The following is a 16,858-nucleotide window of genomic DNA, read 5'->3' on the forward strand; positions in this document are numbered from 1 at the left end:
TGTGTTCCAAGACACTCATCATCCTGAAGAGAGCGAAAGCAAACTTGTTTAAAGGATGGACAAAAAAACGTGAATTGGTGTGTGTTCCAAAACACTCATCACCCTGAAGAAAGCTAGAACAGCAGACTTGTTTAAAGGATGGACAAAAACGTGAATTGGTGTGTGTTCCAAAACACTCATCATCCGAAAGAAAGCTGGAACAGCAGACTTGTTTAAAGGATGGACAAAAAACGTGAATTGGTGTGTGTTCCAAAACACTCATCATCCGAAAGAAAGCTAGAACAGCAGACTTGTTTAAAGGATGGACAAAAAAGCGTGAATTGGTGTGTGTTCCAAGACACTCATCATCCGAAAGAAAGCTAGAACAGCAGACTTGTTTAAAGGATTGACAAAAAACGTGAATTGGTGTGTGTTCCAAAACACTCATCATCCGAAACGCAAACTGGTTAAAGGATGGGCAAAAAAAGCGTGAATTGGTGTGTGTTCCAAAACACTCATCATCCGAAAGAAAGCCAGAACAGCAGACTTGTTTAAAGGATGGTCAAAAAAAACGTGAATTGGTGTGTGTTCCAAAACACTCATCATCCGAAAGAAAGCTAGAACAGCAGACTTGTTTAAAGGATGGACAAAAAACGTGAATTGGTGTGTGTTCCAAAACACTCATCATCCTGAACACAAACTGGTTAAAGGATGGACAAAAAAACGTGAATTGGTGTGTGTTCCAAAACACTCATCACCCTGAAGAAAGCTAGAACAGCAGACTTGTTTAAAGGATGGACAAAAAACGTTAATTGGTGTGTGTTCCAAAACACTCATCATCCTGAACACAAACTGGTTAAAGGATGGACATTCGATTCTACAAAGAATACGAATCTTGCTCAGTTGGGGAAAATCAACAAAGGATTCCAACTAAAGAGCGCATGAGACATATTATTCATTACCGGCAAACCGTGAATAATACACTCGCATGGCAAGAAACACCAGGGATACCGGTTACTGGGTATATAATAGGTGATCTACCGAAAACGTGAATTGGATTCCACTTCCAAAACACTCATCATCCAAAACACAAACTGGTTAAAGGATGGCTATTCGATTCTACAAAGAATACGAATCTTGCTCAGTTGGGGAAAATCAACAAAGGATTCCAACTAAAGAGCGCATGAGATATATTATTCATTACCGGCAGACCGTGAATAATACACTCGCATGGTAAGAAACACCAGGGATACCGGTTACTGGGTATATAATAGGTGACTAACCACAATAGAGAGACAATCGATACCAAGCACCCGGGTAAACGAAAGACAACTCAAAGGGATAAATTGCAAGCATCCGGCAATTATCCAACAACAAGAATATTCGACTCCACAAAGGGAAATAACGAATCTTACTCGACCGGGGAAACGCAAAAGGCTTCGACTGAAGAGTGCATGAGATATATTATTCATTACCGGCAGACCGTGAATAATATACTCGCATGGAAGATTATCCACAACCGGTTACTGGGTTAATAAAGGATAAATCAACCGAAAAGAAAGGCATCGGGATACCAAACTAGGTATATAATGATGACCAATCAAAGGGAGCAACAGACGTTACCAACAAAAAGGGTAAGTGAAAGGCGATCTGCTGAGGATAAATTGCAAGCATCCGGCAATTATCCACAGGGACTAGCTGGGGATGCATTGGTATACCACCAATGATCCGGGGAACAAAATCACTGGCAAACGGTGAAAGGACCCACTAGGGATAAAATTGCTAGCATCCGGCAATTATCCATAAAAGACTTGCTAGGGATATAAGTGCTGATCTGAGCAACTTATCCAAGCAAAGGAAAATCAACATCAAAGACTAGATGAAGATAACCACAAAATTAGGGTTTACATCTACCGAAAACGGGGTAGAAGACCAACAACTCCGCGTGGGGATAGAACAAATCACAAATCCGCACGGGAAACCAAGATAGGGTTTATAACAAACCACAAACTGCTGAAGAGCAGGAAAATAGGATTTACAACTACCGACCGTTAGGTAGAGAACCAAAACTCTGGCTGTGGAATAAAAGGTGTATAACCACAAATTCTGTTAAGAAAGCCAGGAAAAGTAGGACTTATAGCTACCGGTTTGAGGGTAGAGGCCCAAAAACATTCCGCTGGGGAATAACCCACTGGGAAGCACAAGACATTACAAATAGCCAATTCGGGAATGATCCGAAAAGACGGACTGAATCAAGACACGTCCTAATGAGGATGTTACTCAAATAGGAAAATCCATCCCAATATATGTGTTGGGAGGAAACGGAAGAAACCGTCATCCACGAGGATAATCTCAGTGGGGAACTGCAGAAGGAAAGACAACATTTTCTGCTTATGGGGGTTGACTCTATATGGAGAGATTTTAAACACCCGACATCTGCTTGGGGAGATCTGTAAAGAGATCTATATCACCATAGCAGGAGACACGACAAACAAAAGATATATGGCAAGAAATGCAACATGAATATCTGAATGTTTATGAATATGCATGAATATGCGTAATTTATGTTTGATGGATGCTGACAAAACAGACAGTTCTAACACGAACAGGTCCAGGAACTCAAACGTCCGGTATTATACTTCCAGGGAAAAAACCAACTGGAGAGCCAATCTGCGGAGATCTACGTGCTGTAAAGCAAAGATCTGCGGGTACTGCTGAAGAAGCAGAGGGTCAGAGATATCAGGAAACAACCCAGTCAGGGTGCAGAAAGTCGCAACGGGCAAGACAGCCACCAAGACAAATCTGTAGGGGAGCAAGAGAAGTCCCAAAGTATCTGCAGGGGATCCCAGTGTCAACTGAGAAACGAAAAAGTGTGTTGTACAAACACAAACTGCTGTAGAAGCAAATCCACATAACTCCGCTGGGGAATAACCCACTGAGGGAGAATGATATCATCCGAATAGAATCTGACTGCATAAGCAACTCTAATGGGGAAAACTGTCGGCTACTCTCTTGGGAACAAACCACTGAGGAAGGACAGATCAAATAAGCAGATTCTGCAACAAACCACTCCACTTGGGGAGAATACACAGCAAACTGATCACAACAAGTAGATTCTGCAATATAAGCCACCCTACTGGGGATCACAAACAATCAGGAAATCAAATCCGTTCACTGGAGGCTAGAGCCATCATCCGACCATACCGGGGGTTGAAGGAGTATTCAACAGGCGAAAACTGCCACAACAAACATTCTGCAGACTACGCTGAGGAAAAGATGGTTGCAAAACTGGGATGTCAACCCAAATCAACCACTGAGTAGGAAAATAGATCCTGCTCTGCTGAAGAGAATAAACTCTGATGGAGAGATAGCAACAATTCCACAGACGACTTCGCCGGGGAGAGGGTAAAGTACTGGGTATCAAACCACTGACTTACCGAGTCTTCAAAAAGAAAGCGATCATGCTGAGGAAACAGACAACTCCACTGGCAACACTGCACGGGGAAAAGCGGTAACAACTCCACTTGCAACTCTGATAGGGAATATCAACAAACATCTCTACTCGCGACCCTGGTGGGGATGTTAATAACAGCTCTACTCGCAACTCAGAGGGGAATATCAACAACGGTTATACTCGCGACTCCGATGGGGATATCAATCAATCAATTATATTCATGACTGCGCTGAGGAGACAAATAAAGTCTGGGGCATACGACCCACTGGAGAAAGTGACGGGGCATCAAGATGACAAACCATCAATCGCCGACACTCACAAGAAAAACACCCGTGCCGGGGAAAACTGCTGCTGGAGAAAACGAAGTCTTCAACAACACTCTGCTTGCGATTATACTGGGGAACAACCCCACCAACAACTCTGTTTGAGGAACAACCTCAACAAAGATCTGAAGAAAGAAGATACCACCAAACCAGGAATATGAACCAATGTCTTACCTGTTGGAAATCATGCCACCCTCGGGAGAGCACTGAGATATTTTTGAGTATCCTTTCAATCTTGTGAATGTTCACTTTGTTTAAACAAAAATTTTGAAAAATTTGATTTGTTTAAAACAATGATATTTTATCAATTTAAAACATGCAAAACATTTGTTGAATTGAAACAAATAAGAGTGCAAATAATTGGATAAAAAGCTCAAATTGATTTGATAGAATGGTAGCCTGCAAATGGCAAGACTCCATAGATCTGTACAAATTTGAGATCAGTGATATATATTGGAAGAGGGCTACATTGAACATAATGATCCTTTCTCTACCAATTTGAATCTCGATGTATCCGAAGCTTCAGTTGACGACGAATCGAGAATCTTCTGACGAAATGACGACTGATGAACCAGAAAGTCTTGTCAGGATGCAGTTACTTGCCAAATCCCTAATTTTTGCCTAGATTGCCCCAGGGTGAGGTACTCAATCTAGCGGGATGCAAATATATTCTTTTTTTCAAGTCTCTAATTTTTGCCTGAATCACCCTTGCGGGTTTTCCACCGAGACGCTCATTTTTGCCTAAGCCGCCCTTTCGGGTTTTCAACTTAGCGAGCTATTCTGTTTTTTTCATTTGCATATACTTTTTTTTAGGCAAAGTATCTCTTGACTGCATTTGAATTCACAGGACGAGTGAAATCCTCCCCATCCATTGTTGTAAGCATTAAAGCTCCGCCTGAAAAGGCTCTCTTAACAACATATGGACCCTCGTAGTTTGGAGTCCACTTGCCCCTGGAATCGGGCGCGAAAGACAAAACTTTCTTGAGCACGAGGTCACCTTCTCGGAACACACGAGGCTTGACCTTCTTGTCGAATGCTTTCTTCATTCTCTGCTGATATAACTGACCATGACACATGGCAGTCAATCTCTTTTCTCTTTGATTAAATTCAACTGGTCATAACGACTCTGAATCCATTCAGCATCAGTCAACTAGGGACTTGAGGGTATAATTTCTTTTTTCTTTTGAAAAATCTTTGAAATTTTTTTTCTGATTTTTGATTTTTCATTCTTTTCACCCTCTTTTTTTTTTTTTTTTATTGCATTTGTAGTGCCCCAGTTTGACTGTTTTGCTGATTCTCATGATACAGCTGAATGAGCTTCTTTTTCGTGCTCAAGAAGACGGGTAATCTCGTCAGGAATCCCCTTCAACATCATCTTCCTCTGCCTCAGATACAAGGACTTCAAGATTGGGAGATGGCGTTGGATCATTATGTTCAATGGGTTTAGAAATCCCTGCATAATGATTCTGGATAATGAAAAGCTTTTGATATTTTAAACAAGCAAATCATTTATGCAGATGAAGAATGTTGTTTTTGTTTTTTCAGGGTTTTTTGTGATCACTGATTTCATAAAGAAAAGCAAAAAGTGAAAACAAAGGAAAAACAAATGTTTAACAATGCAAAAATTGAATGAAAACATCATTGTACATATGCTTTGCCAATAATGTCATCACTTCTCCTTTTGGCATGGGAGAAGGGTTTTAAACAAAATGAACAATTTACTCTGATCTATGGATGACTGTAGGAACATCTACAGCGACCCAATTATGGCAGACACCACCAGGAATAACAAAATTGTTCAAGTCTTCTGCATCTTCTTCTTCAATGATAGCAGCAGCTTCCTCTTCTTCAGGTTGATCAGCATGGATGAATCCTCCACTCTTGGACAAACCTTGCTCATTAAGTGCCCCAGAACATCAGCCAATGCCAGCCCGGGATTGGTTAACCAGGAATAAATCCATCAACAGGAAAAAATCCATCAACAGGAATAAATCCATTAAAAGCACTTGGTCTGGCAAATTCCCCTCTCTGAGTTCACCATTCTCTTGCTCAGGATGATCCATCAATCTGGCAGAGAGGCTCTGGTATAATACCGGCAAAGTGCGTCTTCAAAATAAACGAAGATCGCAGGGTCGGACCACTGGACGGGAGACCGGAACGAAACACCTGCTTATGCAAATGATGCATGAAGTGTTTATGCATATGCTTGTTTTTTTATCAAAGGAACCCGAGGGTTTTATTTGCAAACTTTGAAATATTTAAGCATTTTGATCATACATGAGAATATCTCATCCGATATATCAGGTGAAAAAAAAAATTCCCGGTTTTTTCATGTTTTGAAATTTTTTGCAAATAAACTCCTTTGAGTTCCTTGAAAAATTTCTTTTTTTCTGATGACATGAATGCGGATGAATGCGTGAATGCAAGAATGCAACAAACACACTCAAGGATCAAGCAAAGCACACCAGACAAAGGTCGTGGGAAAGCTCTATGTATCCCTAATATCAATCATCCATTTTGGTGGATTTAGGTTTTCACCTTATCGACACCCAAGTTCCATTGATATTAACGGTACATGAACCGGTTCTAACATTCTTAATATCAACCAGCCGCTTTGGTGGACTTTAGGTTTTACACCTGATCCGGGATCCATTGATATTAACAATGTTTGAACGACTCAACCACGAATCACGGGTTTGCTGAGAGTCACGAGCATGGGGTCTCGGTTAAGAACCGCCCAAAGGGAGTGTACTAGGGTTTAAACCTGCCAGACATGTTCTATCAGAGGTTCCCATAATCATCGTTCCATCTTTCGAATATTATCGGAGGAACGAATACTCGTATTCCAAGAATATTCTCAAGAGAAACTCTTATGAGTGTAGTATCGCGTAACAATCGTATCAGAACTGTCATCTGAACGACCTCCGCACTACGGTCCTAAAAATAGGCCAAGATGGGTTTGGTAAACTAAGGTCCTTGGCTTCTGCGGCACATGATTGAAAGAATAATGCCTAACCACAAATAACTTGTGTGACATTATTAGTTCAACATGACCTCCACCAAGTGAATGGGCTCGCAAGTCAACTGGCTAAGGAATACTCCACACCAGTCAACAAGACTATGCCATTCTCCTATCCTAGAGTGCACTCGAGTTCGGGTACAGAACTCATCTCACAGATCACCAAAGCAAACAGCAAATGTATATCAAGCAATTCACACATTACAATCAATACAGTGATCCCAAATTGTACAAAAATATGTCAAATAACAAATAATAATATAGCACAACAAGGGTGAAAAGTAGGCAATACCACCAAGGATTCTGGTGAGGTCCCCAGCAGAGTCGCCACTTTTCTGTAGCGGTGTATTCGTCGCTATATGATTTATCGATTAAACCATAAGCAAAGCAATACAATGAAATTTCGAGTCGCCACCGCACTTTTATTTATCCAAAGGACTGGCTAAAAAGCGAACAAAAGCCTAAGAAGTTTTACACGTAGAAAACTAATAAAAGATCAGAGAGTCTGGGTAAGGGGTAAATTACGCAATGGGAAGGTGTTAGGCACCCACTACGTCCTAGGTACTCCTAGGGAGCCCTTTTCACACTTGTTGTACTAAATTGTTATTTGTTATGACATAAGTATTGTGCAAACATGATTGGGATGATGAGAAAAGAATATACAATTTTTATTGGGTTTGAACGGATGAACCCGCTGCCTACGTACCTTCCATCAAAGGTAAGGATCAAAACGCCGTAGTTCGGCTAAAAGATTTCCAAAAGTTGGTGGATTCAGTTTTAAAACAATAGCACTGAGGCTTTTCATTATCAATGGGAGAACACTCGACCAAAAAAAACATCCACCATGCGAGGATAGCTTCGACGTACTAGAGGGGTTAGCCCTGTTTTCAGTACGGAAGTCTTACTGTCGACTCACTAAGGATAGGCAAGATTTACATCAACCACAATGATAATTGAAACCTATGGCTAATGCATGAAAAGATTAATAGTGGACAAAGCCAAAACAAGTGAATGAGTGAAGTTAATTGATTGTGATTATGAAAGTAGAGTCAAAGTATGATTAAGATTGATTTGAAAGAAGTATTATGAAATGGAGTTTGAAAAAAAGTCAAGGACTTGGGGTCCAGGTTTTTAGTTAGAAAACATGAAGATGTTTGCACAACACTATGTCAAATTTGAAATCAAAGTGTGAAAAGGTTTAGGACATAATGAGGTGAATGGATGGAGATGGGTTGTAAAACTTCTTAGAAGGTTCACTTCTTGAGATCATATAGAAGATGATTCAAGTGTGTCCTTTGGAATAACAAACAAACAAGAAAGAAAAGAAAAGCGGATATCGGATGCCAATCACTGGGCTTATACCAATCTCCTAAAATAAAAACTGGATATCAGATGCCACTCGATGGTCTTACACTAATCTCCTCAGGCAAAGAAATAAAAGCGGATACCGGATACCAATAGATGGATTTACACCAGTCTCCTAAAACAGAACAGGATATCAGAAGCCACTCAATGGACTTACACCAATCTCCTCAAAAGAAAAACAAAGATGAGAAATGGAAGTTAACTGCCAATCTGTCTGGACTTAGGTTAACTCCACAGTATGCTCATAGGAAAACCAATGCCACATTGCAGGGACTTACAATGGATCCTCACATACAAGAACAAAAGCAACAATATGGTCATAGGAATGCAAATGCCAACTTGCTGGGACTTACAGTTGCAACCTCACATAAACAGAGAAAGCAAAACATGGATGTCAGATGCCAATCTGTCTGGACTTACTCTAACATACACAGTATGATCCTAGGAATACAAATGCCAACTTGCAGGGACTTACAGTTGTATCCTCACATACAAACAAACAAAACAACATGTGATCATAGGAGAGCAAATGCCAACTTGCAGGGACTTACAGTTGCTTCCTCACATACAATCAAGTAAATACATCAGGCAAAGATAAGATGAGTGGCCAAGGTGATGGTCTTATACTCACTTCCATATCATAGGAGCAATGGCCAATGAATGGTCTTACAATTGTCCTCAATGGGTAAACAGCAATGATAATGTCACAAAGACAAATGAGATGATTATGCATTGATGAGTAATTAATGATGATGAGTGCACAAAGCATGAAAGCAAACATGTGTATATGAAGCAATCAATCAATCAATCAATATCAAACAGCACACTCTATAGCCAAACAAGGAGGCTCACACAAGAGGGTTAGGCACTGAGGCCAACTGGAATAGGGTCAAAGAGTTGCTCTTAACCTTGCCATTGAGAGGCTAAGGTGAAGCAGATGAAAAGGAGATGAGGGGTGTGCCTCATTGCTTCTATCCCTGATCAGGGAGAGCATCAAATAATAGAAAGTGGGGGAGTTCAGAAAGATGGAACTCTTTCCCCATTATTGACTCGATTAGATCTTGGGTTTTTATCTCAATGCTTCAACCATGTAATGGGAGCAAAGAGAGGACACACTGAATAGTGGGGGATAGATTACTTATCCCTACCTTCCACCAATTGCCTTACTTGAAGGACTTTTCCTGCTTGGGACAATTTTAAATACACACAGGCATTGCCTCTTAAGGAGGACTTCAGACAGTTTGCCCGGTCAAATAACAGACCGGGTCTCCAGACTACATGAAGGAGAAAGGTTTATACCTCAAAGCAATTGCTAAATAGCAAAGCAAGCAACTAAAGCAACTAAAGTGTACCTGAAAAAGTCAAACTTATTAGTAAACAAGTCAACAGTTCAAATCAAAAGGAATGGATAAACAACAGTCAACCACAGAGGGACCAATATGCAAAGCACAAGACTCAACTATATGAGTCACACCTACAAAACAAAGGTTAGCACATGATATATATAATCCAACTCAATCAAATTTGAATGATCTTTGAGGCATTGGTGCTTAACCTGAAACATTAACTCAATTGTAAGCTCAAAAGACCACTAGGACTAGCCTAGGGTCAAGGATGAAAGAAAAGGTCAAAACAGCAAAGAAAAGTCAACCCAATTCATGTTCAAACATTTAAGAATCAATCTCAATTGGACCCACACTCAAATCATGCATCATTGTCATTTCATACACAAAGGAATGCAAAGCATGGCAAAGGAAAGCATAAATAGGTCAACAGCAAGACTTCATTCAAAAGTCAACCTAAACCATCTCAAAAATTATCAAATAAATCACATTCAATCCTAACATCTAGCATGGCAAGCATGTCAAATTTCATTGCATTTGGATGAGAGGAAGGCAGTCAATTAAAATCAAGAAGTCAAACCAAATTCAAGCATGCACAATGAAAGTCAACAAACATGGGTTTTCTTCAAAAAATCATATCAAATTGAAAACAGAAGAGAAATGAATGAAATTAACACCAATGCAAAGCTCAAGATGTCTAGTATGCACATATGAAATTTCATGGTCATACAATATGATGTGAGAATTTCACAAAGGATTTGGCATCATGTATCACATAAAGTCAACCATTGACCAGGCAGGGAAGAAAATTCATAATCAAATGGAAAACAGCAAGATTAAATCCAAGAAAATTCATACACAAACTAGACATGTGATAGATGATTCATGCAAAATTTGGGGTCAATTGGATGAGAGGAAGCAAGTTAACAAAATTCATGAAAATGAACATTCATGTTATGACACCAAATGCAACCTCTAACTTCAAAAAATCAAATCACACAAACCACAAATGGGAAATCCACACACTTTATACCAAAATGAAGATGAGTGAGTCTAGTTTTACCACAAAAAATTTCAAGCTCAATGGATACATCATGACAATTTCACAAAAGGAATGGCAATGGGTGTCAAATGTGCATACATGTTAGGAAACCAATTACCAATTAAAATCCAGCCAATTAAAAATTAATTAAAAATCATAATCAAATACTAGACATCCATGTGAAGATGATGGAAAAATTTTCATGATTTTTGGAATTAAATTGAAGGAGAAATGAATTTTTCAAGTTGAGTGAATAATTGGATGAAACATGATCAAACAACATGGTAAATGGTCAACAGGGTGGTCAGCGTGGCATTTTGGTAATAAGCGCATCACTTATCCAAAACGCTGCGTTTTGGAAAGGGCCACGAAATGTTTTGATTGGCCACCAGCCAATGAAACAGTACACGAGCCAATGGAGCTTCAAAGTCTGGGTTCAACATAAACCCTTAGGGTTTTACAGCAAGGTTTCATCATCATCATGTTCAATCAAAACGAAATCCAACAAAAGCACACAAACAACATGGCATTAGTACAGTAGGTTCATGCAACATCTAAGCACAGTAAACTGAACGCATATCAAATGAATTTCTGGATAGAGCTAGGGTTTAAGACACAGGGTGTTCATCATCCTCTTCAAAATCGCAGCAAACCAACATGCCCAGAAACAGCAAGTAAATCATGGCATCGAAACAGTAAACATTGCACATACATAATCCATGATCTATTTTCAACAAAATGCACATACAACCAAGATTCGAGCAAAAAACACACATGAACACTAAACTGCAGATCAGCATATCTTCACCAATATCTAACCATTTTCAAAAACTTACAGCTCAAAACAATCAGCAAAGAAGGAACTACATGATACATGGCATGATTTGGAAAAATAAAGGATTCGAAATCTTACTAGTTTTGAAGAAAAATTGAAACAGTGTTGTTCTGATGGATGCAACTCGAAACAGGAGTTCACAATGCCTTGAAATGATGAAAACTTGAGGTTGTTTAGCTCAATGGTGCATGAAAACCTTCACAGCTCGACTTGCCATGGTTGGACCTTGGTGAAAACAGAACACAAAGATGGCTGTGCAGATGAGATTTGATGGTTCAAAGGAGCTCACAAAGATGTCTAGATGAAGAAACAATGAAGGTTTGTTCAAGGGTTTTTGGTGTTTTGAGCAGAAAATCCAAATATGCAAAATTGCAAGAATGAGAGAATGGAGCTTTTCTGATCGTGGCTGCTGTAGCTAGGTTTCTCCAGCGTTTCCAACTTCAGAAAATGAGCTTATATTGGTCTGTTTTAGGTCCCTTAATCATGTGCTAACCTTGTTTAATTTAAATGAAGTGACTTGCCAAAATTGCTAATTTGAAATAAGTGGATATGGAGGGTGCAAGTTGTACACGAATGGGCCTTGAAACCAGCTGCCAATGGCCAATCTTCTTGCTGTTTTTGGTCTGTACATAAGTTGCTAACCTTGCTTTTACTTAATGAAGCCAATTGCAAAGTTTTGCTAATTTACACATATGGAAATGGAGGTGTGAGGACTGCACAATTGGGCCTCAAAACAGGCTGCTCATGACCAAGTTATTTGCTGTTTTTGGTTTGCTTTTGAGTGGTTAACTTGTTTTGCTCTTTTGATTCCAATTTGCAAAAATACCAAGTTATGCACCTTATGCCAAAATGGTAATATGATAGTAGCATGAACATGATTTTAGGCTTGGAACATGTTGCAAATAGCATATGAAACAAATCCCAATTGGCCAAAGTGAGAAAAAGTCAATAAATCAAAAAGTCAATGGTTGGTCAAACTTGATTTTTAAATGAAATAGGTCAAAAAATGCCATTTTGATTGGTAAGGTTTTGGTTCATGAAATTTATATTTTTGGAAAGAGGAGGGAAAATGTGGTTTGTAGGAAAAAACCCCACCAAATTTGGCCTTATGGTTCATGAGTTATGGCTCTTTGAAGTTCACAAATTTCTGAAATTGAATTGATCATATCTTGACAACCACACATGGGATTTGAGAGTTCTTGGACTTTTTGAAAATGGGAGAACAAGATCTTCAACTTTCATGTTGGGAAAAAATTCATTTGAAGCTTGTATCATGATGTAAGTTTAAGATCAAGAAGTTTCCATTTTTGGCAGTTGAAATTACAGGTCCACTTTCTATTTTGGGAAATTTTCTGTTTGACTTGATTTTCTTCCATGATAAGGTTTGACATGATATATGAGACTTATACAAGCATGAATGAGCTCCTTCAAATCAATTCCATCCATCAAAACACTGATTAAATCCACAGTTGACCAAGTTTGACCTTTAGTTGACTTTTCTAGGGTTTTGCATGATTGAACCACTTCTGATGAATTCCAAACCCTAATTCCTTGAGACCTTGACTTCAAATGATGTCCCAAGTCATATGAGCTCTTGATTATGGATCATGGTGTCCAAATTCTGCAAGAATGGCCACCATCCATTGCTTTGACTGACTGTTGACTGTCTTTGACCTAATTGCTGATGATTGCTTCAACTGCAAGCAACAAGGTTAGACTGACAATATTTTTGTACTTTTTGAATGATAAACATATGAAAGCAAAGATATACAAAATGCAAAGTATGCTTGGTGATCAAGAATCAACCCACAAGGTAATCTACCCACTAGGAGGGAAGCTAGGGCATGCAATGATCCTTGAGGCCATGATATGATATGATATGGGCCATGAGGGATCTTAGGGCCAAAATTGGGGTCTTACAGGTCATTGAGAATTTGGTTCTTATTTCTCCTTAAGGGTGAACCCCTGTCAATCATGTGAGTGCAACTTCCATTAGATGTATTTTGCATGATGTCAAAACTAGGATACTTTAGCGTTAATGTATATTGGACGATATCCTTTGATTCTCTATGTGCATCTTAGCATTAGGAAGCATAAAAGCATTTGGAAACAACTTGGAAAAGGTCTCATGCATGAAAAACATTTTTTTGTGAAAACTTGCATTATAGGTCGACACATACGTGTACAGGTCAACCTATAGAAAAAACATTTCTGTTATAGGTCGACGCATCCATTCCCTAGGTCGAAATTCATACTGCATTATTAAATCATGTAGGTTCAGTCTCATGTGCCGCGTCTTCAGGTCGACACATAGGCAGCACATGACATTCACAGGTCCATGCATGACCTTATAGAGGTCGGCCTACGCGTCAAATAGGCCGTCACATGACTTTCATAGGTCGACCTATGTGGCAAAACTTTCCAAAATTTCACAATTTTTTCAAATATTTTGCATTTGTTTTGCCTCCAAACATGCATGCATATAAATGCTTCATGCATGCATCATTGGCTAGTAAGGTTTCTAGTGAGTAAAATCTATACGAAATCAGGATTTCAAAGTATTCTCATCATCTTCAACCTCTCTTCTATGCATACACATAATCAAACTACACATAATCATTTTTTGATTGGGTGCCATCTAGATTAGAGTTGATAACATCCAATTTAGGTTTGTTGTATTGTATATTGGGTTGAGAACTTTGATAATTTCAAATTAGAAAACCAAGATGGGGTTTTCCTTCAAGATCTTTAGGGTTTGATGGTTTTGGACAAGATTAATCAATCTGGATCCGATTGAGTGAAATCTTTGAAGAACGGGAGGTTCTTGGCAAAGGAGTAGCGTTGGACGGTGGACCGCATTGGTAATCTTGGGTTTCAATAGGTGTGCACTTGGAATTAATTCGATCGAGTGAAACATTTGAAGAATAAGGGGTTTCGTTCAAAGAGGTAGCGTGGGACGGTGAATTGAAGCGACATTGTTGGTTACTTGATTAATCTTTGATCAAGGGTTTTGAAGGTGGTAAAATCCACATTAAGCTTAGGGTTTGTAGGGTTAGATTTCTACATCTTTTGTATACACACATTTTAAAAGTAAGATATAATATACCATCTCAATTCGAATTCGATTTGAGGGCAGGCATACCCATAGCGATGTCGATTGGGGAACTGCCTAAACAAATCCTTGTGTACATACACTCTCTCTCTCTCTCTCTCTCTCTCTCTCTCTCTCTATTTTCAATTTGCACATTGTTGATTACATTGATTGTCTGATCAATTTTGTTTGGATCATAATTTTGAATACATTTTGAAATCGGTGTCATTTGGTAGATCACAAACCATTTGGTTGTGATTGGATTTCTAGAACAACAATAGCATATAGAATTCCAAACATTATTGATCGCACACTAAGTGTTCGACAAATTTCTTCACTTGTATTTTTGTGTGAATTATCATTGGAGATAAACTTTTCTGTAGTACTTCAAATTCAACTAGTTGTAATTAGTTATTGTTGATTGGTTTGTGAATAATTATCATACCGTTGTCGTTAATACGCATATTCGAGCTTTTTGATAGCGGATTCGGTTAGACGATTTTTGATCAGGGATATTCCTAACTTGCTTCTGTGTCATAATTTTTTTAAACCTATTTTTTGTCAAGTTTTTAACTCTAGGTCTATTCACCCCCTCTCTAGATCTAGGCCTATCGTCTAACAAATCAGCTTGTCAAGTGTATCCCACCTCACAGAGTATTCACTCGTTTGTTTACTCTTTTTCTCAACTTCATCTTATTTTTCAACTATTCCAGCTTCATCCCCCAATTTTATTTCATTATCTCTTAGATCCTCATTTATCTCATTAAGTTTCAAAGTCGATGGTACTATTCAATTTCTGAACTTAATGGTCTCACGCTTTCTGCTCACTAACTTTTATGTAGTTTGATCCACATCTTCCCCATGATTACCCATTACTTTCACAATTTTCTTAGTCAACTGTTCTATTTGAGCTTCGGCCCTTTTTATTGGATTTACATGGTTTTTGTTCATGATTTCATACAACTTGTTAACCCGTTCAAAAAAATTGCTAGTAACCTGCACATTTCATCAGAGTTTCTTCAATGGGGACCTTTTTCATTTGAATTGAGCTTGTTGCGAAAATTGAATTTCCTCCCTTGTTGGATCATTACCACCATCGAAACTAGACTTAGTTGCTTGCACATTTATGGATTGAACTTCTTCAATAGCATTTTCTGTAACACAAATTCTAGTAGAATTCTCTTCTCAAATAATTGTACACTTCCATAGTTGTACCTGACTTACTATAGCTTGCTGAGAAGTGTTTGATTCCAAGGGTTGGTTAAGTTTTTCTATTTGAGCTAAAAAGGCCTCATACTTCTCTAGTGTTAGTGCACCTTGTTGAGAATCCACAATTTCGATAACTTGCACTTCTTTTTCACTAGGGAAAATATGTTCATTTAAGCTCACCTTTTCAATTAGTTCCTTTACTTATACTACCATCAGTACTCGAATTGTACCTCATGCTGATACATTTAAAAACATCCTTGTTTGACTTTTCATACCTTTTAAAAAGTTTTTCATTTGTTCCATGTTACTCGTATTATGATTAGGACACCTTCGTAGTAATTATTTGAACCTTTCCCACGCATCATACAAGGTTTATGTTTCTTGCTCTTTGAAATTCAAAATATTTGCTCTTCTTTCATTAAATAGATTGGTGGTGAAAACCTCTCTAAATATTTTTCTTCTAACTCTTTCTAAGTGGAAATAGTATATTCGGATAGACACAATAACCAATATTTAGCTCTTCTAGTCAAAGAAACTGAACAACTTTAATATAACTTGATCCGTGATCACATCCTCTAGCATTCACATTGATGATGTTTCATAGAACCGTGCCAACTGCCTCCAAGCATATTTATTTGTGTCTCTATCAAACTGATTATCCTGCAAAACTTAAAGCACATAATTTTTAATAGAAAAATAAGTCGGGTTGGCTAGTTGGAAATCCATTGATATTTGTCCAGCATCATTCCTCTTACAGTAATCTCACATGGTTTGTTGTAGTTGCTCTTCCATGACAAGTTTTCTCCTGGAAATTACAATAACTAAGAATACCCTTAGTAGTATAGCACTAACAAACAAAATTAAAAACAAAAACCAAATGACAAAATTAAAAACTAAAGCTAAAATTAAAATTAAAAATAAAAACTAAATGTTGTACAAGTGTTGCCTTGTTGAGTTTATCAAAAATCCCCATAAACAACACCAAAAACTTGATGACTTCTCGGAAAGTGTACCGATAGTGTCGAAGTAATTAAATAAAGATCATATCCACGTGGATTGGTATTTAACAAAATTACGATTATGAAAACAAAAAAAGTAAAGTTCGGGGGGTTTTCGGGTTATTTTACAAAAACTAAATTTGTTTTGAATTTAATGCGCGAAAACGACTAGGTTTTACTGTGAATCCCTTGTTTATCCC

Source organism: Lathyrus oleraceus, chromosome 5 (assembly GCF_024323335.1).
Source record: "Lathyrus oleraceus cultivar Zhongwan6 chromosome 5, CAAS_Psat_ZW6_1.0, whole genome shotgun sequence".
NCBI classification, from domain to species: Eukaryota; Viridiplantae; Streptophyta; class Magnoliopsida; order Fabales; family Fabaceae; genus Lathyrus; species Lathyrus oleraceus.